A 24,731-nucleotide genomic window follows, 5' to 3' on the forward strand; every position below is an offset into this window, starting at 1 on the left:
AAAAGTTCAAAGAATTTAAATCTGAAGTAGAAAATCAAACAGAAAAGAGTATTAAAGCTCTTCGATCTGATCGTGGAGGTGAATATTTGAGTATTGAATTTGATGAATACTTGAGAGAGCACGGCATTATTTCTAGCTGACTCCTCCAGGAACGCCACAGCTGAATGGTGTATCTGAAAAGAGAAATCGTACCCTATTGGATATGGTATGTAGTATGATGAGCTATATTGATATGCCAATCTCCTTTTGGGGATTTGCATTAGAATCAGCTTTGTATATTCTGAATAGGATTCCATCAAAATCAGTTTCTTCCACACCTTATGAGATATGGCCTAGAAGAAAACCAAGTCTTAAGCATGTTAAGATTTGGGGTTGTCCAGCTTATATCAAAAATTTGAACACTGATAAATTAGAGACCAGATCAGAAAAAGGTTGATTTGTTGGATATCCAAAAGATAGTTTTGGATATTATTTTTATTTGCCTGCTTCACAAAAGGTTGTGATAAGTAGAGATGCCACATTTCTTGAACAACAGTTTGTTCAAGGAGCAGGCAAAGGAAGGCAAATAGAGTTAGAATTGGAGAATTCTGACCAACCAACAGATCAGATGGATATAGATCCATTTAGTCAACCTATACCCGTTGATGAAACATCTACAGCTGTTGCTCGTAGAACAACCAGGGTATCTCACCCACCAGTGAGATATGGTTTCCTTCATGAAGAAGAACAAGAGTTGTCTACTCATGAAGAAGTAGATCATGGAGATGATCCACTTACCTATGAAGAAGCTATATCAAATATAGACTCTTCAAAATGGATTGATGCTATGAAATCCGAGATTGATTCCATGTATAAGAATCAAGTTTGGGATCTTGTTGACCCACCTGAGGGTATTGTACCTATAGGGAACAAATGGGTTTTCAAGAAGCAAATTGGTTCTGATGGAACGGTAGAGACCTAAAAGGCAAGGCTGGTAGCGAAAGGGTTTCGCCAAAGGCAAGAAATAGACTATGAGGAGATTTTCTCGCCTGTTGCCATGCTCAAATCAATTAGGATTTTATTAGCAATAGTTGCATACTATGATTATGAGATTTGGCAGATGGTTGTCAAAACAGCTTTTCTTAATGGATACATTGAAGAAAACATTTTCATGGAACAAATCCCAAGATGGTTTCAAGGTATGCAAGCTAAAGCGATCCATTTATGGGTTGAAACAAGCTTCGAGGAGTTGGAACGTCCGTTTTGATAAAGCCATTAAATCCTTTGGTTTTATCAAAAATGAGGATGAGCCATGTGTATATAAGAAGGTTAGTGACAGTGCTATCACTTTCCTTGTCTTATATGTGGATGACATACTGTTGATGGGTAATGACACAAGTATGTTGACAACTATAAAAGTATGGTTGTCAAATACATTCTCCATGAAAGACTTAGGGGAGGCAATCTATATTCTTGGGATTTGCATATATAGAGATAGAGCGAAAAGAATAATTGGTTTATCCCAAAGTCTATACTTGGAAAAGGTGTTAAAGAGGTTTAACATGCTTGATTCCAAGAGAGGATTGTTACCAGTGAGACATGGTATCCACCTTTCTAAAGAGATGTCTCCAAAGACACCTGAAGAAAGAGATAAGATGGCCAGGATTCCATATGCTTCGGCTATTGGAAGTTTAATGTATGCAATGTTGTGTACTAGGCCGGATATCGCATATGCTGTTAGTTTGACTAGCAGGTATCAATCCAATCCAGGTTTGGAACTCGATAGTCCAAGAATATCCTTAAGTACTTGAGAAGAACTAAGGATTTATTCTTGATTTATGGAGGTGGAGACTTGCAATTGGATGGTTATACTGATTCTGATTTCCAATCAGATATTGATAATAGAAAGTCTACCTCCGGATATGTGTTCATTTGTAATGGTGGTGCAGTCAGTTGAAAGAGTTCCAAAGATTCCACTACAGAGGCTGAGTATATTGTCGCATCGATGTCGCAAAAGAAGTCGCTTTGGATAAAGAAGTTCGTGACAGAACTTACAGTAGTTCCTACCATTGAGTCAGCAGTTCCACTACACTGCGACAACAATGGAGCAGTCATACAGGCTAAGGAACTAAGGTCTCACCAAAAATCCAAAAACATAGAAAAGCACTACCACATTATCAGCGATATAGTTGGGCAAGGCGATATAGCCATGCAGAAAATAGCATCAGCTGAAAATCCAGCTGATTCATTCACTAAGCCTTTGTCACAAGCTCAGTTAGACTGACATCTTGAGAAGATGGGTCTAAGGTATTGTAATGAATGGCTCTAGTGCTAGTGGGAGATTGTTAGTAGTATGCCCTAGAGCATATCATTTAGTATGTATCTTGTACATGTTTTATTAATAAAAGGCATTTCCACTTTTCCGTTTACATAAGATATTTATGTGTAATAGAAAAGGTCCATTAATATTTTGCTAGAAATATTATTCTTAAGTTGTTAAGAATATGAGTGACAGTATTTCTAGTACAAAGTATCATAAATAGGTTCACAATCGAGGATACTTCATAATAAGGACATGACTTATCCAGAAAGATTTGTTCATGTTTGTTCCCAAGTTATTTATATGAGATATAAATAAGATGGAATGGTGAGTCTCATGCCATATAATAAACATGATAGGCACTTATAAATGATAAGTAGGCCGAACCAGTGACACTTATGACAAGCACATAGAGTTTACTCTTGTCAATGTTTTATCATAAATCATATCAGTGCATATAATCTTTAGACCTGAGATAGCACAGTTATCTTGTATATAGGTAGTTTGAGTTTGATACTACTTTCATACTTGTACTGTGTATGGGTATATGGGCATGTGTTGGCTCCTACTAGTTATATATGGAGGTAGGTGTTGATCAAGATGGAATCTGTTCCTCTAAGTAAATAGAGATAAAATCCTATGTTCATTTAATTATTCTTGATGTTTCAAGTTCCTGGCCAAGACAGATAGATTTATTCAGAAAAGTGTTTCTGATGAGAAAATCTTTTTAATCAAGAACTGGAATTAAAAGAGAACATAATATTCATAGCAAATGGAGTTTGACATAAACCATGACTCCAGCTTGAGTTGGGATTTTGTAACAGAGAGATTCTAGTGCATGGTAACATATGATTATAGGTTCATTTAAGGTAAACCTTATTACTATTTGGGTGGCCATGGCATGCTATGCTAGGTGTTAACCATGGTTTATGAGGTGCATAAAATGATTTAGAGAAATCATTTATGGTAAGAAAGAGTTCTACTGATATTAAGAGTTGATATCATGTCTCATTGCCAATTAGTGACGAGCCTAGTAAGTCACACATATACACAAGTTATCACCTATTTAAATATGATTTAATTAATTAATTAAAGAGTTTAATTGATTAATTAAATAGGTTTGGTTTGCAATTAAATTGCAAAGTCCCTAGCATGACTTGAAACCAAATCTAGATTATTGGATGTGTAGTATAAATTAAATTTATATTTAAAGTATTTAAATATGAATTTAATTAATGAGAAATTAATTAATAGAGATTAATTAATTAATTTATATTTGATATAAATTGATTAGAAGAAGAGAAATAATTATTTTGGGTTGAGAACTCAAAATTAAGACACAGGGATATTTTAGTCATTTCACAGTGTGACACGGGGCACCATGAGATGGTGACACATGGGATTACACATAAGCTTGCCAAATGTTTTTTAATCATGTAAGATGATTAAAATTAAGATTAAATATAGGTTTGACACTTGGCACAATGTGATTGGGTCACTTAAACCTAGAGCTAATCAAAAGGTGACATGTGGCTAGGGTTTAATGTGTTAACCTAGCTATTTAAGTGGGGTTATGAAAAGAAAACAAAACCAGCAGCCTCTCCTTTCATATGTCACGCCACTTTGAGCCTCTCCAGCCATTCTTCTTCATCTCTCATCAATTCAAAGAGATTAGCCATCAATCTCTTGAATTAAGAACACTAGAAATTGTTTCTAGTGTCCTGTTTACATCTTTAATCTCTTAAAAGGCAGAACTTGATTTTCTAATTAATAGAAAAAGCTTTAGAAACCATTCAAGGGCTGCCATAGGTGTTCTTGGTGTGGACAAGCTATAGGGACAACATTTGGTGTCCTGAAAACGAATCTCAAAGGCGCAGACACGCTGCAGCACATCAAGAGGTTAGTGTAATCGTTCTTGATTTAATCTAGGGTTCTAAAATTAATCTGATTAATTTTAAAAATCTTAAATGGCAAATACAGATCCAAAAACATATTAAAAGAGTTTTAATATGTTGTTTATCATTGAAATCAAATAGATAAAAATAAATCTTGCATGGTGCATGTGACCCTAGGTGAAAATTTTTGAATTCAATGGTGTAATCTTGTGTTTTTCACGCTTCCGTTCCTTCACACTTGGTAGGACATTAGGACTTTGGGTTGTATTTTGTATTTTGTATTTTGTATTAGTCTTTGGTTGTAATTACAAACTCTTGAAATTATGTGATAATGTAAATATATGAAATTTCATGTTATTGAAATTTTCAGAATATTATGTCAAAAAATGAAATGTTGGGAAATATTCATGAATGTGATTTGAATTGTGATGTGAACAAAAATTTTGAAAATGGTGTTGAGATTGGAGATTGAGTTGATATGTGTATATATTGGAGTTCTGGATTTGAAAACTATATTGGAAGTGTCCTTTAAATAGGTTTAGAATAACTGTTTTCCAATTTACAGCCGGCACTCTATCGGATTTTCTACAAAAATTTATAAAAATTCATATTAATCTAATTTGTAAATTAATGATATAATTGGTAAATCTTGTACTTGGCAAATAATGAATAAATAAATTATGGAGGGTAAATTGTTATGAAATAAGATATGGTACTTTGGCACACTGGGTGGCATATCTTGCTCGGCTACACTGTAGACGGGTAAGGGGTGTCACATTTAGTGGTATCAGAGCCTGGTTTAAGCATTTCTGGGCCTAGATAGAGTGCATACCATTACATTGCATTTGTAAGTGTTGAGGTGACACTGATGCAGATCTATTTGTTTTCTTATTTTGATTAAGATATGGATCTTACTTCTCAAAGAGCAGTTGATAAAGAGGTGGAGAGTCATGCTCCACCAAGGGCTGAATCTGGAGGCAGGGGAGAATCTGCCCCACCAGCAGCTGAGGCACCTGCCCAACCTCAGTTTGCATTATTCCAGCAAATGACTGAATTTTACAAAAAAATGATGGGGGTAATTCCACCACCACAACCACAGCCACAACCTCCACTAGCACCACAGAAGTCCCATCTGGAAAAACTACGAAAACATGGGGCTGTGGATTTCTTTGGGAAGAAGGAGGATGACCCCATGACAGCTGAAAACTAGTTGGATAGAACTGTAAGAGTATTGAAATAGCTTCATTGCACCCCCAAGCAGAACCTGGTGTTGTGTCCCTACTTCAAGATGATGCATACCAGTGATGGGACACAGTATCCAGTGAGGTGCAACCGGATCAGATCACCTGGGATTTCTTCCTCACAGAGTTCAGAAAGAAGTATATCAGTAAAGTGTATTTAGAAGAGAGAAGAAGAGAATTTATCAGTCTGAGACAGAGGCAATTATCAGAGTATGAGCATGAATTCGTCAGACTGAGCCTGTATGGGAGGGAGATAGTCCCTACAGAGGCAGAGAGGTGCAAAATGTAACACCCTCCCTGTAGATATTCCGTATATTCTACTGTTCCAGAGATCGGTGTCGGTCCGAACAGTTAGAACATCCGGAAAAATATTTAAACTAAAGTGAGGAACCATAATTAACTCAAATATTAATAAGAAAAATTTAGGAAAAATTTTAGAAATAAAATACAATCAAGTTAAATGAGCCGGTGCCCTAGCGATGAGTAACCTAGTGGGAAGTTGCGGTTCTCGCAACTAGTAGCCCTAAAACCGGGGGAAAAATTCAAAAAATAATTTTTGGGACTCCAGAGAAGGGTCATTGAGGTTCCTATGGCATTAGAATTCCAAGAAAAATATTTAGAAAATTTTTTCAATCGGTACAAACAATTTTGACCCGTTAAGCCAAACGGAGGGCATTTTGGTCATTTCGCCTTCAGAGGCGATTTTTGGCCAACTTATCCAGTTAAGTAAATAATTATTATGATCTAAAATATGAATAAATATTGCTAAAAATTGAATTAAAAAAGAGTAGAAAAGAAAAGAAAAATGAAAGAAAAATGAAAGAAAAGTGGAATTATGACATCACATGATGTCATTAGTTAGGTCTCCACCAATCACAACTCACCAAGCCAATTAAAAAGAGTTAAATGAGGCAAAATTGGAAAGAAAAATCTGTCTTCTTCTTCTTCCCAAAAACCAGCCGGAACTCCTCTCATCCATTTAAAAATTTTCTTTCATTTTTCTCTCCCAAAACCTTGATTTCTCTCCACCAAACCCTAAGATACCTTCATTAAAATTTATCTACACCACTTGGGAAGGTGTTTGGCAGCCAAGAAAACAAAAGAAAGTAAAGAATTAACAAGAGAAAATTCTGCCCTACTAAGGTTAGTGCCATATTCTTTGCTTTTACATCTTTCTAATCATGAATTTGAGCTAAGTTAAGTTAAAAATTTGATAAAAATTGAATTAATAAAGCATGGTTATATTCCATGAAATTTTGGCAGCCTTGACATGAGTTAGAGTTAGGAGAATTATTTGGTTTAAAGTGACATATTAGCTGTCCCTCTTATAAATTATATGATTAGTATAGCAAATTAGGAGTAAGATGCATGAATTGGAGGCTTGGTCAATTAGGGTTAGGGTTTTGAAATTTAATTTTGGTGGTGGATGAAAATGGACATAAACCAAAGTTTTAATGGTCAATTACTGACCATTTGGCTATTGGTAAACAAGAAATGAAGTGTGTTTAGTGATAGGATTTAGGTTTAGTGTGGCTGCCCTAGGTGACCTGCAGAATTGGACATGAGTTCAGCAGGTTTGGGCAGCCATAACTTGAATTGTAGAGGTTCAATTGATGTTTGGCTAATTGGACATGAAACTAGACACATAATAGCACAACTTTGGTGAAGAAACCATGCCCATAAGACCAAACCAAGTGGACCAAAAACTTGCCCCAATCCGAGTGTCCTGCAACCTGTTTCTGCAGAATGACCAAATGAACAGTGAATAGTGATTATTCATTTGGCCATAACTCAGTGTATAATGCCCAATTGACCTGAAATTTTACCAGCAACAAGCTAAGATATAGAACAACAACTTTCATGAAGAAACCCACCCCAAATTATGACCATAACCTATCCAACAAGGGAGTTGCGATCCTTTCATCGCACTATAGATATGGTCAGTCCAGAAAAATTCCAATCCGGCCAGTTATGGTTTTTGGACCATAACTTGAGCTACAAAACTCCAAATGGAGTGATTCAAAAAAGGAAATTTAACTAGACAAAATAAGGAACAACTTTCATATTGATCATTTTGCCAAATTCCCACTGCAAAAATGACTAATGGAACAGTAAAAATAAGGTATGAAAACTGAAAATTCTGCTCCATTAATTTTAAGCTTAGAAATGGTATTGGTAACCAATACCAACAAATTTTGAATGCAAAATGTGGTATGTTGGGAGTGTTAAAACCAATGTACCTATTTTCTATGTAAAAGTCAACATTTTTGTTGACTAATGAAGGGAATAGTAACACCAAAACTTGAAATTCAAAAATTGAAAAATTCAAAAGTGTCAAATGCCCTAGTATACCTAACAAGATTGGTTTGGATTGTTTGGCATGCCAATAGGGTTGATTAGCGATCGCACATGGCATTATGCCATTCAGTGATTTCATGGCTTTTAGCCATTCGACATTATGTTGATACTTGGACTTGTGCCTAATGTTATTACGACTTATTAGTTACATTTGCTGCCGGAGACACATATGTGACCGATGGTGTGACGGCGAGGTACTTGATACCCGGTGCGGTTACCGTTTATCCATCCGATGCGTCTAGTATAGGTTACTTGGGCAACTAAAAATGAAAATGGATAAATTTAATGAAATAATGAATATAACAAGTACAAAATAAGTAAGACTACAAATACTCATCGAAAATTTATTTGCAATAAGACATCAATACATTCACTGCATATTTATTTTCTGTTATTTTTTTTTATTTTATTATTGGCACCACTAAGTATTATTGCTTAGCGCGTTGCTTTTGCCACGCGTAGGTTCTGGAGATACTGATCGAGAGCCCAGTAGACCACAGACTGGGTGAGACCTCCTGCAGCTCTGCATAGTGTCCGTGTCACCTAACCGTCATCAGTGCATTGGTAGGACACTAGGTTTTATTTTGATATTTTGTAATTAACTTTTATTTTCTCATATGTAATTGAAACTTATGTAATGTATTTTGGTATTAATGTAAATAGTAGAAATTGTGTTTATGAATGAAAAAGCGAACATTTATTTATGACTTTTACATGATTATCATATGAGATGAATGATTGAGAAATGGAAATGTTGTTGAAAAACATATTGAGATTTCGTTGATGAAATGGAGTTTGGGATTGATTGAAAATATTGGAAGTGTTTTTCACAGGTTTCGAAGAACTGTTTTCTCCATTTTTAGCCGGTACTCTGCCGAATTTTCTATAAACTTTTCAGAACCTCAAATAAATTATAATTTCAATAAATGACTTAAATGAATCATATTTCACAAGTTATATTCAAAACTATGATAAAAATTCATTAAGGAAAAATAAAAATGATTAAGATAAAATAGTGTTCCGGTACACCGTGTGACATATCTTACTCGGATATACTGTAGACGGGTAAGGGGGTGTCATACAGAAGGTTCGAAGAAGGGCTAAATGACAATATCAAAGTCATGATAACAGCATTGGAGATCACGGATTTTGCCAAATTAGTAGATGCTGCATCGAAAGTAGAAAGAGTCATAATAAATGAGCAAAATAGAAGGGAAAGACAGCAGAAGAGGGGTCTAGGTCAGTCCAGTTCATTCTCTGCTCCCAGTAAGAAGAGTAAAGGTCCTCCTGCTCAGGGTCAGGACAACCACAAGGTCAGGGTCAGTCCCAGGGGCCCAGACCACAGTTCACACCTAGGAGAGGCCAGTCCACACCATCAGTGGGCAGCTCTTCAGGAATGGTGTTCAGGGGACCAGCCCCAGCATCTTCTGCCTGTCCATACTGCCAGAAGTGGCATAAGGGGGACTGTTAGCGAGTGACTGGTGCATGCTTACTATGTGGATCTACAAAACATCATATCAAAAATTGTCCAAAGAAGACTACTACAGTTGCCCCAACACAAACAGATAGGCCTGCCCCTGTACCTCAAAGGGGTAGGAAGTCCGGTAAATCTGAGGCAGCTGGTCCATCACTGAGGCCTGCATCTGAACCAGCAGAGAGGCCAGAGGCTAGAGCACCTGCCAGAGCCTATGCCATAAGAGTTCAAGATGAGCAAGATGCCCCGGATGTCATCAGGGGTACTTTCTCCCTCTACAACACATTTGTGCATGCATTGGTGGATCCAGGATCCACTCATTCATACATCTGCATCAAACTACCCATGGAGAGGGGAGTTTCAGTAGAGGAGAGTGATTAAGACATTCTGGTCACAAATCCACTAGGCCACAGTGTGGTAGTGAATAAGGTGTATAGAGGTTGTCCGTTGAGGATTCAGGGGTATGAATTCTCGGCAGACCTAATTGAATTGCCCTTCCACGAGTTTGATGTGATTTTGGGAATGGACTGGTTGTCACATCATCAGGCAATAGTTGATTGCAAACTGAAGAGGATTTCTCTGAAAACTCCTGAGGGTAATGAGATTACAGTTGTGGGTGAAAGGACAGATTACCAGTCCAATGTTATCTCAGCCATAGTTGCAAGAAGATTGATGAGAAAAGGCTGTGAAGCTTACCTAGCACACGTGGTTGATACTAGGCAGGCTAAGCTGAACCTGTGTTATATACCCACAGTAAGAGACTTCCCAGATGTGTTTCCTAAAGAATTGCCTGGTTTACTACCAGAAAGGGAAGTCGAATTTGCTATTAAGGTAATGCCGGGTACAGCACCAATTTCTATTGCTCCTTATAGGATGGCACCCACTGAATTGAGGGAGTTGAAAATTCAGTTGCAGGAGTTACTGGATAAGGGGTTCATGCGCCCCAGTGTGTCACCATGGGGAGCTCTGGTGCTGTTTGTGAAGAAAAAGGATGAAACCTTAAGATTATGCATTGATTACCAATAGTTGAACAAAGTAACTATGAAGAATAAATATTCGTTGCCCAGAATTGATGATTTGTTTGATCAATTAAAGGAAGCCGGTGTATTTTCAAAAATTGATCTCAGATCAGGGTATTATTAGTTAAGGGTAAAGGATGCAGATGTGTCAAAAACTGCATTCAGAACCCGGTATGGGCATTATGAATTTCTAGTGATGCCGTTTGGGTTAACAAAAGCACCAGCAGAATTTATGGACCTTATGAACCGTATCTTCCATCTATATTTAGATCGGTTTGTATGGTCTTTATTGATGATATTCTGGTGTATTCCTAGACCAAGGAAGAACATGATGAACATTTGAGGATTATTCTACAAACCCTGCGAGAAAAGAAGCTGCATGCTAAGTTGTCCAAGTGTGACTTCTGGATGAGTAAAATCTCCTTCCTTGGACACATAGTATCAGCTGAGGGGATTAGAGTGGATCCCAAAAAGATAGAAGCAGTGATGGAATGGAAGCCTCCCAGAAATACAACTGAGGTTAAAAGTTTCTTGGGGCTAGCTAGGTATTACAGAAAATTTGTGAAGGGGTTCTCTCTCATAGCTACTCCAATGACCAAGTTGTTACACAAAAACATGAAATTTGGCTGGAACGACAAGAGCCAAGCCAGTTTTGAGAGGCTGAAGGCTATGTTGACAGAAGCACCAGTGTTAACACAGCCAGTGTCGGGAAAAGACTTTGTGGTCTACAGTGATGCCTCGCATAATGGGTTAGGGTGTGTATTGATGCAAGAGGGAAAAGTGGTCGCCTATGCTTCCGGGTAGTTAAGGCCACATGAACAGAACTACCCTGCTCATGACTTGGAGTTAGCAGCAATTATCTTTGCACTGAAGATATGGAGGTATTATTTATATGGTGAAAAATGTTACATCTATACAAATCACAAAAGTCTAAAATGTTTGCCAAGCCAGAAGGAGCTCAATCTTAGACAGAGGCGATGGATTGAGTTCCTAAAGGACTATGATTCTGTGATAGATTACCATCCTGGGAAGGCAAATGTAGTTGCAGATGCCTTGAGCAGAAAGTCCATCACAGCTTTAAGATCAATAAATGCCTGTCTGTCCCTAGCTCAAGATAGAGCTATTTTAGCTGAGTTACAAGTGAGGCCAAACCTGCTACAGCGGATACAAGATAGGCAGAAGGCAGATGAAAAATTAATGGCTATTGTGGGTAAAATTCCAGAGGGGAAGGAAATTGATTATGAGGTAAAAGCAGATGGGTGTTTGTACTACAGAGGAAGAGTGTGTATACCAAATGATGGGGAACTGAAAACTAGTATTCTGAAAGAAGCACACACTAGCATTTATGCTATGCACCCGGGAAGCACAAAAATGTATAATGATTTGAAGCCTCATTATTGGTGGCATGGTATGAAGAAGGATATAGCTGACTATGTTACTAAGTGCTTGACATGTCAGCAAGTTAAAGCAGAACATCAAGTTTCATTAGGATTGCTATAGCCTATAAGCATACCTGAATGGAAATGGGACTGGGTCACTATGAATTTTGTTAGTGGTCTACCTCTCACCCAAAAGAAGCATGATGCAGTGTGGGTGATAGTGGATAGATTGATGAAGTCAACACATTTTCTGCCAGTTAGAACTGACTACTCACTGGAGAAGCTAGCAGAGTTGTATATCAGTGAGATAGTTAGACTGTATGGAATCCCACTTTTCATCATATCTGATCGACACCCAAGGTTTACATCGAGATTTTGGAAAAAGTTACAATAAGCCTTGGGCACACAACTCCACTTTAGCACGACTTTTCATCCTCAGACGGATGGACAGTCCGAACGAGTAATCCAGGTAAACCTAAAAACTAATTGAATTTTTACAACTAATAAATTGAAATGATAGTAACAATGTGAATTATGTGATAGATCCTTAAGGATATGCTGAGGAGTTGTGTCATTGAGTTTGAGGGGAGTTGGGATAAATATCTCCCACTGGCAAAATTCGCATATAACAATAGCTACCAAGCTAGCATTCAAATGGCCTCGTATGAAGCACTGTATGGGAGGAAGTGTAGAACCCCAGTATGTTGGACTGAATTAGGCGAAGATAAGCTGGTAGGACTAGACCTGGTGAAACAGACTGAGAAAAAAGTAAAAATAATCAAAGCTAATTTGAAGGTTGCATCGGATAGACAGAAATCTTATGTCGATTTGAAGAGAAAAGAGATAGAGTATGCAGCTGGCGACAAAGTGTTTCTCAAAGTCTCACCGTGGAAGAAAGTACTGAGGTTTGGAAGAAAGGGTAAGTTAAGCCCTAGTTTCATTGGCCCATATGAAGTCATTGAATGTGTGGGACCTGTGGCCTATCGACTAGCTTTACCACCAGAACTGGATAAGATCCATAATTTATTCTGTCTATGCTAAGAAGATACCGCTCAGACCCTTCACATGTCATCTTCATGAAAGAGATTGAAATCCAACTGAACTTGACATATGTAGAAGAACCCATATGAACCCTGGCTTGGGAAGTGAAGGAACTGAGAAATAAACAAATTCCACTAGTGAAAGTACTTTGGAGGCATCATAATACCGAGGAGGCAACTTGGAAAAGTGAAGAGACGATGAGGCAACAGTTCCCTTAACTTTTTGCATCAGATAAATTTCGAGGACAAAATTTTTATTAGAGGGGAAGAGTTGTAACATCCTCACTTTAGCTAGTCCGTATGTTCTACTGTTCCGATGACCAATGTCGGTCCGGGCAGCTAGAATATTTGGAATCATAATTAGACTAGAGAGAGGAGTTATAAATAAACCAAATAATGATCAGAAAAATCAACATAAATTTTTTGGAATGAAATGCACTAAGGTTAAATGAGCCGTAACCCCAATGATAAGTAACCCGAAGGGGAAGTGACAGTGAAGGCCGTTAGCAACCCTATACCCAGGAAAAACTTCATGAAATAATTTTTGGGACCTCACGGAAGGATTATTGGGGTTCCAATGACAATAAAATGTTAAGAAAACATAAGGAAAATTTAATCAATCAGTACACACAATTTTAGCTCGTTAAGCCTAACGGAGGGCATTTTGGTCATTTCGTCTCCAGAGATGATTTTTGACCAACTTGTCCATTTATGTAAGTGAATTATATGACATAAAATATGAACAAATATTGATGAAAAATTTATTAAAAATGAATAGCAAGAGAAAGAAAAGAAAATGAAAGTAAATTGGATTTATTACATAATGCTTATGTAAACATGAGGTCATTCAAAATTTTTGGCCAATCAAAATGCAAGAAATTATTTATAATACATAAAAGGGACAGAAAAGAAGTCAAAAAATCTGGAATAACCATCAGCCATCTTCCTTCCATACAAGCCGCACTATATTCCTCTCTCACCTCCATTTTTGTTTACCAAAGCTTCATTTCCTTAGTCTTCTCTCAACAAAACCCTAAGTTGGCAACATAAAACCTTGATATTTCATCATGGTGAAGCTTTTGGGAGCAAAAAGAAGTGACAAAAGAAAAGCTTTTACAAGTGTAAAAATTGACTCCATTAAAGGTTAGTGACCAAACTTACTATTTCTCTTTTAATTCATGTTGAAGGAGTGGAGTGGAATGCAAATTTACAAGAAAATTGAAAAAATATTATGTGTATGCCTTTCTTAAAATTTCAGCAGCTTTGGGATAGGTAGGGTTTTGAAGATTTATTTGAATGAAAGTGGTACTCTAGCTGCCCCTAACACTAATCTATTGATTAGGATAGTGAAGTGCAAGTGAATGCAAAAATCTGAAAGGGTAGGGCTAGGGTTTGGACACAAATTTGAGCCTTTGTTCATGTAATGGTGAAAGTAAGTTTTAATGGTCAATTAGTGACCATTTGATCATGTGTGATTAAGAAATGAAGTGGCTTGTGTCATGAGAAATGAAGCTAGGTATGCTGCCCTTGGTGACCTGCAGGACTGGGTGTGAGTCCAGCAGGTTTGGGCAGCTATAACTGGAGTTGTGTAGGTTCAATTGGTGCAAGGCCAATTGAACATGAAACTAGACACATAATGGCACAATGTTGGTGAAGAAACCCTGCCTAAAAAACCAAACCAAGTTAACCTAAAGATTGCCATAATCCGGGTGACTTGCATTCTGCCCAGGCAAAATGACCAAATGAACAGTATTTATTCATTTAGTCATAACGTAGCGTAGAAGGTCCAATTGACCTGATATTTTACCAAAAGAAAGCTGAGACATAGACCTACAACTTTCATGAAGAAACCAAATCCAAAATCTGATCATAACATGTTCAAAAATAGACCTGCAGTCAGTGTACAAACACTGTAGATTTGGTTCTGTCCAGAAAATCTAGAAAGTCTATAGTCCAGCCAGTTATGGTTTTTAGGCCATAACTTAAGCTACAAAACTCCAAATGGAGTGATTCAAAAAAAGAAATATAATAGACACAATAAGGAACAATTTTCATGAAGACAACTTTGCCAAATTCCTACTGTACAAATGACTAATGGAACAGTAAACATAATGCTTCAAATCTGAAAATTGTGAATAACTAACACTAAGCTTTGAAATGGTATTGGCAACCCATACCTACAACTTTACAATGCAAAATGTGGTATGTTGGGAATATTATAACCAATATACCTATTTTCTATGCTAAAGTCAACATTTTAGTTGACGAATGAAATGAATAATAACACTTAAACTTCAATTCCAAGAATTGTAAAATTTAAAAGTGTAACATGCCCTAGTACACCTAGTAAGATTGGTTTAGATAGGTTGGCATGCCAATAGGGTTCAGTTAGCAGTACTGCACATGGCATTATGCCATTCTGTGATTTTATGACTTTTAGCCATTCTGATATCAGTGTGATACTTGGCCTTGTGCCCAATGCTTATTACAGCTTATTAGTTGTTCTGTTGCACACCGGGAGACACAATGTGACCGATGGTGTGATGGTCTGAGGTACTTGGTACCCAGTGCCAATTTACCCGTTTATCCAGTCCAGTCGACTAGTATAGGTTACTTGGGCAATTAAAATAAATCTTACCAAATTTTAATCGAATAATACTACAATAAATACCAGAAATTAAGTCTATATAAAATGAAAATATACATTCTGTATATTTATTTTATTTTAGTTTTTTAATTTTATATTGGCACCACTAAGCAAAATTACTTAGCGTATCGCTTTTGCCACGCGCAAGTGCTGGAGGCATAGCTGGGGAGTCCAGCAGACCTCAGACCAGGTGATTGTTAGATCTGCACAGAGTCCAGAGTCACCTCATATCTGCAGTGCACTTGGTAGGACATTAGGACTTTGGGTTGTATTTTGTATTTTGCATTTTGTATTAGTCTTTGGTTGTAATTACAAACTCTTGAAATTATGTAATAATGTAAATATATGAAATTTCATGTTATTGAAATTTTCGGAATATTATGTTGAAAAATGAAATGTTGAGAAATATTCATGATGTGATTTGAATTATGATGTGAACAAAAATTTTGAAAATGGTGTTGAGATTAGAGATTGAGTTGATATGTGTATATATTGAAGTTCTGGATTTGAAAACTATATTGGAAGTGTCTTTTAAACAGGTTCAGAAGAACTGTTTTCCAATTTATAGCCGGTACTCTACCGGATTTTCTACAAAAATTTATAAAAATTCCGATTAATCTAATTTGTAAATTAATGATATAATTTGTAAATCTTGTACTTGGTAAATAACGAATAAATAAATTATGGAGGGTAAATTGTTATGAAATAAGATATGGTGCTTTGGCACACTGGGTGGCATATCTTGCTCGGCTACACTGTAGACGGGTAAAGGGTATTACATCCTCTATCTCAATAGTAGCTCACTCTGCTGCTTTCTCCTTGCCCTTATCTGCGACAGCAAAATAAGCTATCGCTGAGTATAAAAATACTCAGTGATGCACAATAAAAATTCGAAATGCAGTACATAAAACATTCATTGATAAATCACAATTTAAATATTTCACAAATTATCAAAAATCATTATAGCACAATTTTGGTCAAATAATTTAATAAACACACTGTTGCCAATTCATACACAACTTAAGCTATGACACAAAATTTCCAATCAATACTGCGTTGTACACCACGACAAAGCAATCTACAACCCCACTAATCGAAATCAATGAGGGAGGTGGCTAGCTAGCTAATGAGTACTCATCCGATCTACAACCTCAACTGGTAAGCCAGAGAGGGAGGAAAATAAACAATCTCAACCCTATAAATGGAGGAGGAATAATGTGGTACTGTCATGCTAAATGTGAACATAAAATTAATTCAAAACAAAGTACTTAAATAATTTAGGAAAGATCCCAAACAATTTCTAAAGTCATTTTTGCAGTCACAAAGTGGCAACACAATTTATAAATAATACAGCGTTTCCATAAAGCATAACAAGTCAAATTTTCACTTAGAAAAAATTACATAATTTATTGCGCACAAATCTGACTTGAGTCGCCTCTAAGCCTTAACTCAATCTGTGACACCCTACCCCTCTGTAAGGCATAACATGATCCCGTAGTATACCTAATGAATTACCAACTCCGTCTAACCCATTAAATACACTACAAGGGATTTTAAAAACTTTTCTTACTTCTTTTACAGTGGTGAGCACTATTTACAGGTGTTAAAAACCTTTTTGAACTGAAGTGGTAGAACTAACACATTTAAATTATTTGGAATTTCTGTAAAAATTTTGGCAGAGTGCCATCTGTATTTTAGATAAAACAGTTCTTCAGAAACCCTGTAAAAAGCACTTCAATATTTTTCCAAATCTCAACTCCAACAAAATTCAACACAATATTTTTCTCAACTCAATCCACAACAATTTTTCAGTATTTTCAAAGGATGAGATAAAAGAAATATAATACAAATTTTACAAGTCAAAATAACTCATAATTCACTTTACAACTTCAATGTACAATTTTAATTTACAACTGCTCAAATAATTTACATACATATTATTACATGCATACATCAGACCTATGTACATGGGTATACCTATAATATACCTGGAGCTGGTCTGATAGTGTCTTCAAAGAAACTTACTCACTGCTCTATGCTCTTCTTACCTGCGACAGCATACAAAGCTATTGCTGAGTGGTGAACTCAGTGGTGCACAACTATAATTTAAAACATAGTACAATATACATTGACAAAATTTACAGTAAATAATTTGGAAATCTGAATACTCATCAAATTCCAAAACTCAAATTATTCATTGCCAATAATGTAAATCATTTGTATAAATGACTTTGATCACAAAATTCAATTTATCAAATCGTGAGTAACCATTTAAGTAATTCCAACAAAATCAATTATACATAAACCATAATTGAAATCATAATTCTTTACCATTCAAAAGCCATTCTGTATCTCAAAAATCAATCTTTATCTCAAAACCATGTTGTATCTCAAAAACCATGCTGTAGCTTAAAAACCATGCTGTGTCTCAAAAATCATTCTTTATCTCACTAACTATGCAAGACTAATCCGAACGGGCCATCTTCGATGTGATTCTAACTCCCTATGGTCGAGGAGGTCGAATCATATTCTAACTCCCTATGGTCGGGGAGGTCGAATCATCGTGCACAGTACCATCACAATAATGAATCTTCCGCAAGGGCCATAACGATAAAATAAACTTAGATCTAACCTCAAATCAGAGGAAAATCTAAGCCTGTGCACGTACCATGGTAATCAAAACACAACTAACTCCATTGTCTTCTCAACAAATGAGAGAGACGGGTAATAACCTAGTCAAGCATCTATAGTGAGATATAAAACAATATCACAATCCTTTTAGTGAGCATAAATCACAATATAATTCAATTCAAATTCAATTCCAATATCCAATAATTTGTATGCTCATCACAATTCAAATCATAAATTTGCATTTTCCATGAAAATTACAATCACAATTCAAAACATGTTCTAGCACAATTTTCCAAAACATAATTTATTCAATCCATAACAATGCTTAATACTTATAGAAATACCATTTCACAAAGCTAAATTCATACATACTATAACAATTTTCAATAATCATTGAATTAAATCCAATGCTTGTTACAGATAATACATAAGAAAAGTATGTCATTTAATCATATGAAATATTCAAAACAAAATCAGTTAAAAACTAGTTGTGCACAAACTTCTGATGATCTCTGTCGGACTCCGACTGTTTCCTTCCCTTTCCCTGAGTCTTTACTAACTGAGAAACACAATTTAAAGTGTTTCAGTACTAAATTAAATTGTCTCTATCGATAATGTTCGATAAGTAATTCACTAAATACCCTTATTTGCTTAATCAACCAATATATCGACCCTCGATGCGTTCTAGGTAAACTAGGTTTTAGTGTCACTAATATGTCACATTCGATAGTATTTTAGGGTTGGTACGTTTTACCAAACTCATTTCCTTGTTTAGTGCATTTTAATGCAACTTACTGGATTCCAGGATACTAGTTTGACCTAGCCGGACGACCTAGTTTCCTCGGTTTTCGGGTTTCGGTCAAAACTACAAACTTGTAGATCTATGTCTTATTGCACGCGGGGCAAAATTTCAGGTCATTCCGAGTTATGTAGACCAAGTTATGGTCATTTTACTATTGCTGGTCAAATGGCATCAAATTAGGTCATTTTAGGTCAATTTGGTCAACTTTGGTTCGGCCAGTTTTTGGACCCAAACTTGTACAAGCTGTTTGACTTGCTTATGGTCATTTCTGGGCTTTGGTGTCTTCATAAGACTTGTAGGTATGGATCTTAACTATTCATGGTTAAAATTTCAGGTCAATTGGACCTGTTTTGAGTGAGTTATGGCCTATACACTAACTGCTGCCCAATTGGTAAATTTTCAGGCCCTATTGCACTTAATCCGAATTGGTCATTTTTTCATGTCACCTTGCAAGCAGAATTTTGGTATGCTTTCTTAATGAAAGTTGGCACATTTTGTGCCTAGTTTCACCTCCAATTGGTCTCATACCAATTGGAGTTACACATTTAGAGTTATAGGCTAAAATGCACACTGCCCTTAATTACATTGCTTAAACATCATTTCATTACACATTTACTTTACTACAAATTCACCTCTCAACCCCATTCTATTTTGGTACATTACCAAAACCATATATCACTTCACTTTAAAGTCATTTTGGGCAGATTACAAATATCCTCAACACACCAATTAAAACTCTAATTCACAAAGTCCAAATACAACCATAAATACACATAAACATTTCTAGTTTTTACATACACTTTACACAACTAATTCATATACATATCCATCAATCCTCAATGTCATAATTCTGCCAATATCTTCCTGAACTCATACATTTATTAAAGAGTCCCAAGGCTACTGAATTGTCCCACAATGCCAAAGTGTCCTACAATTCATCAATTTCCATTCCAAGTGCACAATTACCATATACATGTGGAATTAATTTACTTGGACATTAAATCACCCTAATCAATATAATTTCTCATCAAATATATGTATAAACATTTCATTAAACATATAACTCCATGGCTGTCCAAAATGGACATATCAATAACTCCTCAAACTTAAAAATTTCCTTCACAATTCAAACACCCATAACAAGTATACAAAGTTTAACAAAGCAATGTTCAAAAATACAAACTTACCTTTGGTTGGGACTTGTTAAACCTTCACTAAACTTCTTGATTTTGGTATCAAACTCTTCCTTGTGATGTGGGGACAATTTTTAATAAAGCTACCTAGGTGATTGGAGGTGAAATGAAGGAGTGGATCAAGCTTGAAGAAAAATGGCCATGGAGGTTTTGGGAGCTTTTCATTCACGGCAATGGAGGTTTCTAATGTTGAAGATGATATTTTAGTGGAGCAATCTGCCCACTTAATACATTTTAAAATCCCTTAGTGGTCCACTCACATTAGTTAATTCATTTAATATGTTTAATGTGCTAATTACACACTTTCACTCTACTTTTGGTTATTTGCATTAGATACCACTAAACTAATTTTTCATTTTATTTTCTAAGTGTAATATTATTTATTTTTTTATGGATATTTAGGTCAAAAGACAATTCGGGATATCAAATGACCATAATGCCCCTGTTCGGGTTGCATTCCTGATTTTTCGGTAACACCGGGTTTTGTCTGTTTTTCGATTTCTCACTTTTCTTTGTACTAATTATTTAATTTTTCTTTGATCTTTCTAATGAGATTTATTCTTCAATAAGGGTCTATTTAAGTCCCAAAAATGTTTTCCAGGGTTCCCCATAGTCCAAGGCTAGTCAACGGTCCACACCGTGACTTCCCAGTGCGGTCACCCATCGCTAGGGTTCTCGGCTCGCTTAACTTGGTTACATTTCTTTGCTATTATTTTTCCTTTGTTTTTCTTGTATTTTCTTTTCTTGTATTTCATTATTTTATGTCTCCTCACTCATATTGAAGTGTAGTTCTAGGCATCCTAGCTGTCCGGACAACACTGGTCACCGGAACAGTATAACGCACTACCGAACTTAGGGGTGTTACACAGTCCCTTAGATTTTCTGGGTCTTTTTCAGCTGAAACACACAATTGACAGTGTTTCAGCATCCTGTCTCACAATAAATCCAATAATTAAATTCATATATGCTCAATTATCGCCCCAATATGCTTAAACTTACGTTCTTGAAAATTTTCATGTCGGGGTTACTATTCATGATACTATTCAAGTTAATTTGTTGACTTTCTAATGCTTAATAGGTATGGGAAATCCAATTATACCCACATACCACATTTTGATTACCAATTTTATTGGTTTTAGTTGTTCCTTCAAATTTAAGGTCTCCTAAGTACAAATTTCAATTTTCCAGATTTGATGTCCTGTTTTGTACTATTCCATTGGTCATGTTGCTGTGGAAATTTAGCTAAGTTTTCTTCATAGAAGTTGTTCTTTATTGTCTTAACTTTATTGCCCTTTTTGAATCACTCCATTTGGAGTTTTGTAGCCGAAGTTATAACTATTTGAACATGGCTAGCCGGATTTGGTTTTAACCAGAATTCTGGGCAAATTCTAGATAATGGCAGTTTTTGTAGGTTGACTGCAGGTGAGTTTTTGGACAGCTTATGGTCAAATTTTGGGTTTATTTTCTTCATGAAAGTTGTAGGGCTATGTCTCAACTTTCTACTGGTAAAATTTTAGGTCATTTGGACCTTCCTAGACCAAGTTATGGTCATTTACGTAACTACTGTTTATTTGGTCATTTTTGTACAGTTCAGTTTGCCAATTTCGGATTTCGCCTAATTGTTCACTAAGTTATGGTCACTTTCTGGGCATGATTCCTAAATGAAGAATGTGCCATTTTGTGTCTAGTTTCATTCCCAATTAGCCTCATACCAATTGGGTTGGTAAATTTTCAGTTTTGGTCCCTGAAAGGGACCTAGGTCATGCTGCCTGTAGATTGACCCTCTCCAATCTGAATTTAAACTTGTTTCCAATAATTCATACACACCACAAAATGGTCACAATTGTTCATTTCTCATCTCAAATAGGGTTAATAACATCATTTGGCCAATGCTCAATTTTTTTTTCAATTTTTCAAATGCTCAAAACCCTAGCAACATACAAAGCTTAATCTAATGCAATTTAAAGTGTATATTCATGTTCTACACACCTAATTCACCTCAAATAGCCATTCAAAACCATCAAACTCATTCATAACAAACCCTAACCCTAGCTGGATGAATTTTACATTTGGTCCTCTAATAAATATTTTCTTTTGATTTTAAGTTAAACTCTAAGTTACTTGAGCTAAACACACAAATAAGAAACCAAAATTTCAAAGTAAATTGCTTACCTCCACTTGAACTTCACTCAACCAATTTCTTCTCTTTTTCCTTCTTTCTTTCTTGCTCAAGCTTCTTCTCAAGGTTCAATAAAAACTTTTCTTTAAGAGAAGTAAGGGATTTACAGTTAAATTTAGGGTTTAGAAAGCTTGACATTAAGCTTTCATGGTGGAAATTTGAGAGAGAATTAGGAGACAAAGAGAGAGCTACGGAAATGGAAGAAGATGGGTCCTTTTATTTATTTATTTTTTTTTCATTTTATGTGTATTTATGCAAAATTTTACTTAGTCAAATTGGTTAATTAAATTAAAATTAATTTTGATGTCATATCTTATGTCATTTGGTGATGTCATTATTCAAATTCTCTTTTCTTTTTCTTTTTCCTTTATTTTTCCATTAGTTCCTTAATTTAATTCTTGATCCCGAAATTTTTTTTTCTCCAATTTTATTGGACAGTTAGGTTAGGAGTCAGCTCTAAGGGTGAATTAATCAAATCGCCCCTCACCGGTTCGATCCAGTTTGCAAGTTATTCGATATTTCTTTTGGATCCCTGACCTAATTATTTGACCTGCTTAACAATTCTTTTTCGTGATTTTCTCTTTTCCACTATGTTCACAATAGACCTAAGGACTGCAACATCACATTTTACGGTTCGAAATTTGAGTTTAGATTGACCTCGCAGTCCTTTCCGAGAAGGTCACCCATCGTACAGTCTACTGTTCCGGCAACCAATGTCGGTCCGGCCAGCTAGAATGTTTGAAATTATAAATAGACTGGAGTGAGGAGTTATAAATAAACCAAATAATGCTCATAAAAATCAAGGAAAATTTTTAGGAATGAAATGCACTAAGGTTAAACGAGCCGAAACCCCAGTGATGAGTAACCCGAAGGGGAAGTGACGGTGAAGGCCGCTAGCAACCCTAGACCTGGGGAAAACTTCATGAAATAATTTTGGAGACTCCAGAGAAGAGTCATTAAGGATTCTATGGCATTAGAATGCCAATAAAAGGCTTAGAAAAATTTTTCAATCGGTACACACAATTTTAGCTCGTTAAGCCAAACGGAGGGCATTTTGGTTATTTCGTCTTCAGAGATGATTTTTGACCAACTTGTCCATTTATGTAAGTGAATTATATGACATAAAATATGAACAAATATTGATGAAAAATTATTTAAAATTGAATAGGCAATGAAAGAAAAGAAAATGAAAATAAATGGGATTTATTACTTCATGCTTATGTAAGCATGAGGTAATTAAAATGCTATGGCCAATCAAATTAAAGAAAGACAATTAAAATACATTAAAAATAAAGAAAAGAGGGAAGAAATCTAGAACAAACCAGCAGCCCTCTCTCCCTTCTTCAAAACGTCCCATACTTTCTCCTTCACTCCTCCATTTTCAAGTTAACAAAGCTTCCTTCCCTTAGTCCTCTCTCAACAAAACCCTAACTTAGCAACATAAAACCTTGATATTTCAGCTTGGTGAAGCTTTTGGGAGTAAAAGGAAGTGTAAAAGAAGAGTTCTTACAAGCTTGAGATTAGCTCTATTAAAGGTTAGTGACCAAACTTAATCTCTCTCTTTTAATTCATGTTGAAGGAGTGGTGTGCAATGCAAATTTACAAGAAAATTAAAAAAATATCACATGTATGCCTTTTTTAAAATTTCAATAGCTTTGGGATAGGTAGGGTTTTGAAGATTTCTTCGAATGGAAGTGGTACTCTAGCTACCCTTAATACTAATATATTGATTAGGATAATGAAGTGCAAGTGAATGCAAAAATCTAAAATGGTAGGGCTAGGGTTTAGACCCAAATTGAGACTTTGTTCATGTATTTGGTGAAAGAGAGTTTTAATGGTCAATTACTGACCATTTGGCTATGCGTGAATAAGAAATGAAGTGGTTTGTTTAGTGGGAATTGAAGTTAGTGTGGCTGCCCTTGGTGACCTACAGGACTGGGCATGAGTCTAGCAGGTTTGGGTAGCAATAACTGGAGCTGTAGAGATTCAATTGGTGCAAAGCCAATTGGACATGAAACTAGACACAAAATGGCACAACTTTGGTGAATAAACCATGCCCTGAAAACCAAACCAAGTTGACCTAAAGATTGCCCTAATCAGGGTGACCTGCATTCTGTCTGGGCAAAATGACCAAATAAATAGTGTTTATTCATTTGGTCATAACTCAGTGTAGAAAGGTCCAATTGACCTGAAATTTTACCAAACAATAGCTGAAACATAGACTACAACTTTCATGAAGAAACCTAACCCAAATTTTGACCATAACATGCTCAAAAGGTGACCTGCAATCACTACATAAAACACTGTAGATTTGGTCAATCCAGAAAATCTGGGAAGTTGGCAATCTGGCTAGTCATGGTATTTAGGCCATAACATGAGCTGCAAAACTTCAAATGGAGTGATTCAATAAAAGAAATGTACCTAGACACAATAAGGAACAACTTTCATGTTGACAACCTTGCCAAATTCACACTGTAAAAATGACTAATAGAACAGTAAATACAAGGCTTGAAATCTGAAAATTTTGAACAACTAACATTAAGCTTAGAAATGGTATTGGCAACCAATACCAAC

The sequence above is a fragment of the Hevea brasiliensis genome, chromosome 13, assembly GCF_030052815.1.
Source record: "Hevea brasiliensis isolate MT/VB/25A 57/8 chromosome 13, ASM3005281v1, whole genome shotgun sequence".
Classification (NCBI taxonomy): Eukaryota; Viridiplantae; Streptophyta; class Magnoliopsida; order Malpighiales; family Euphorbiaceae; genus Hevea; species Hevea brasiliensis.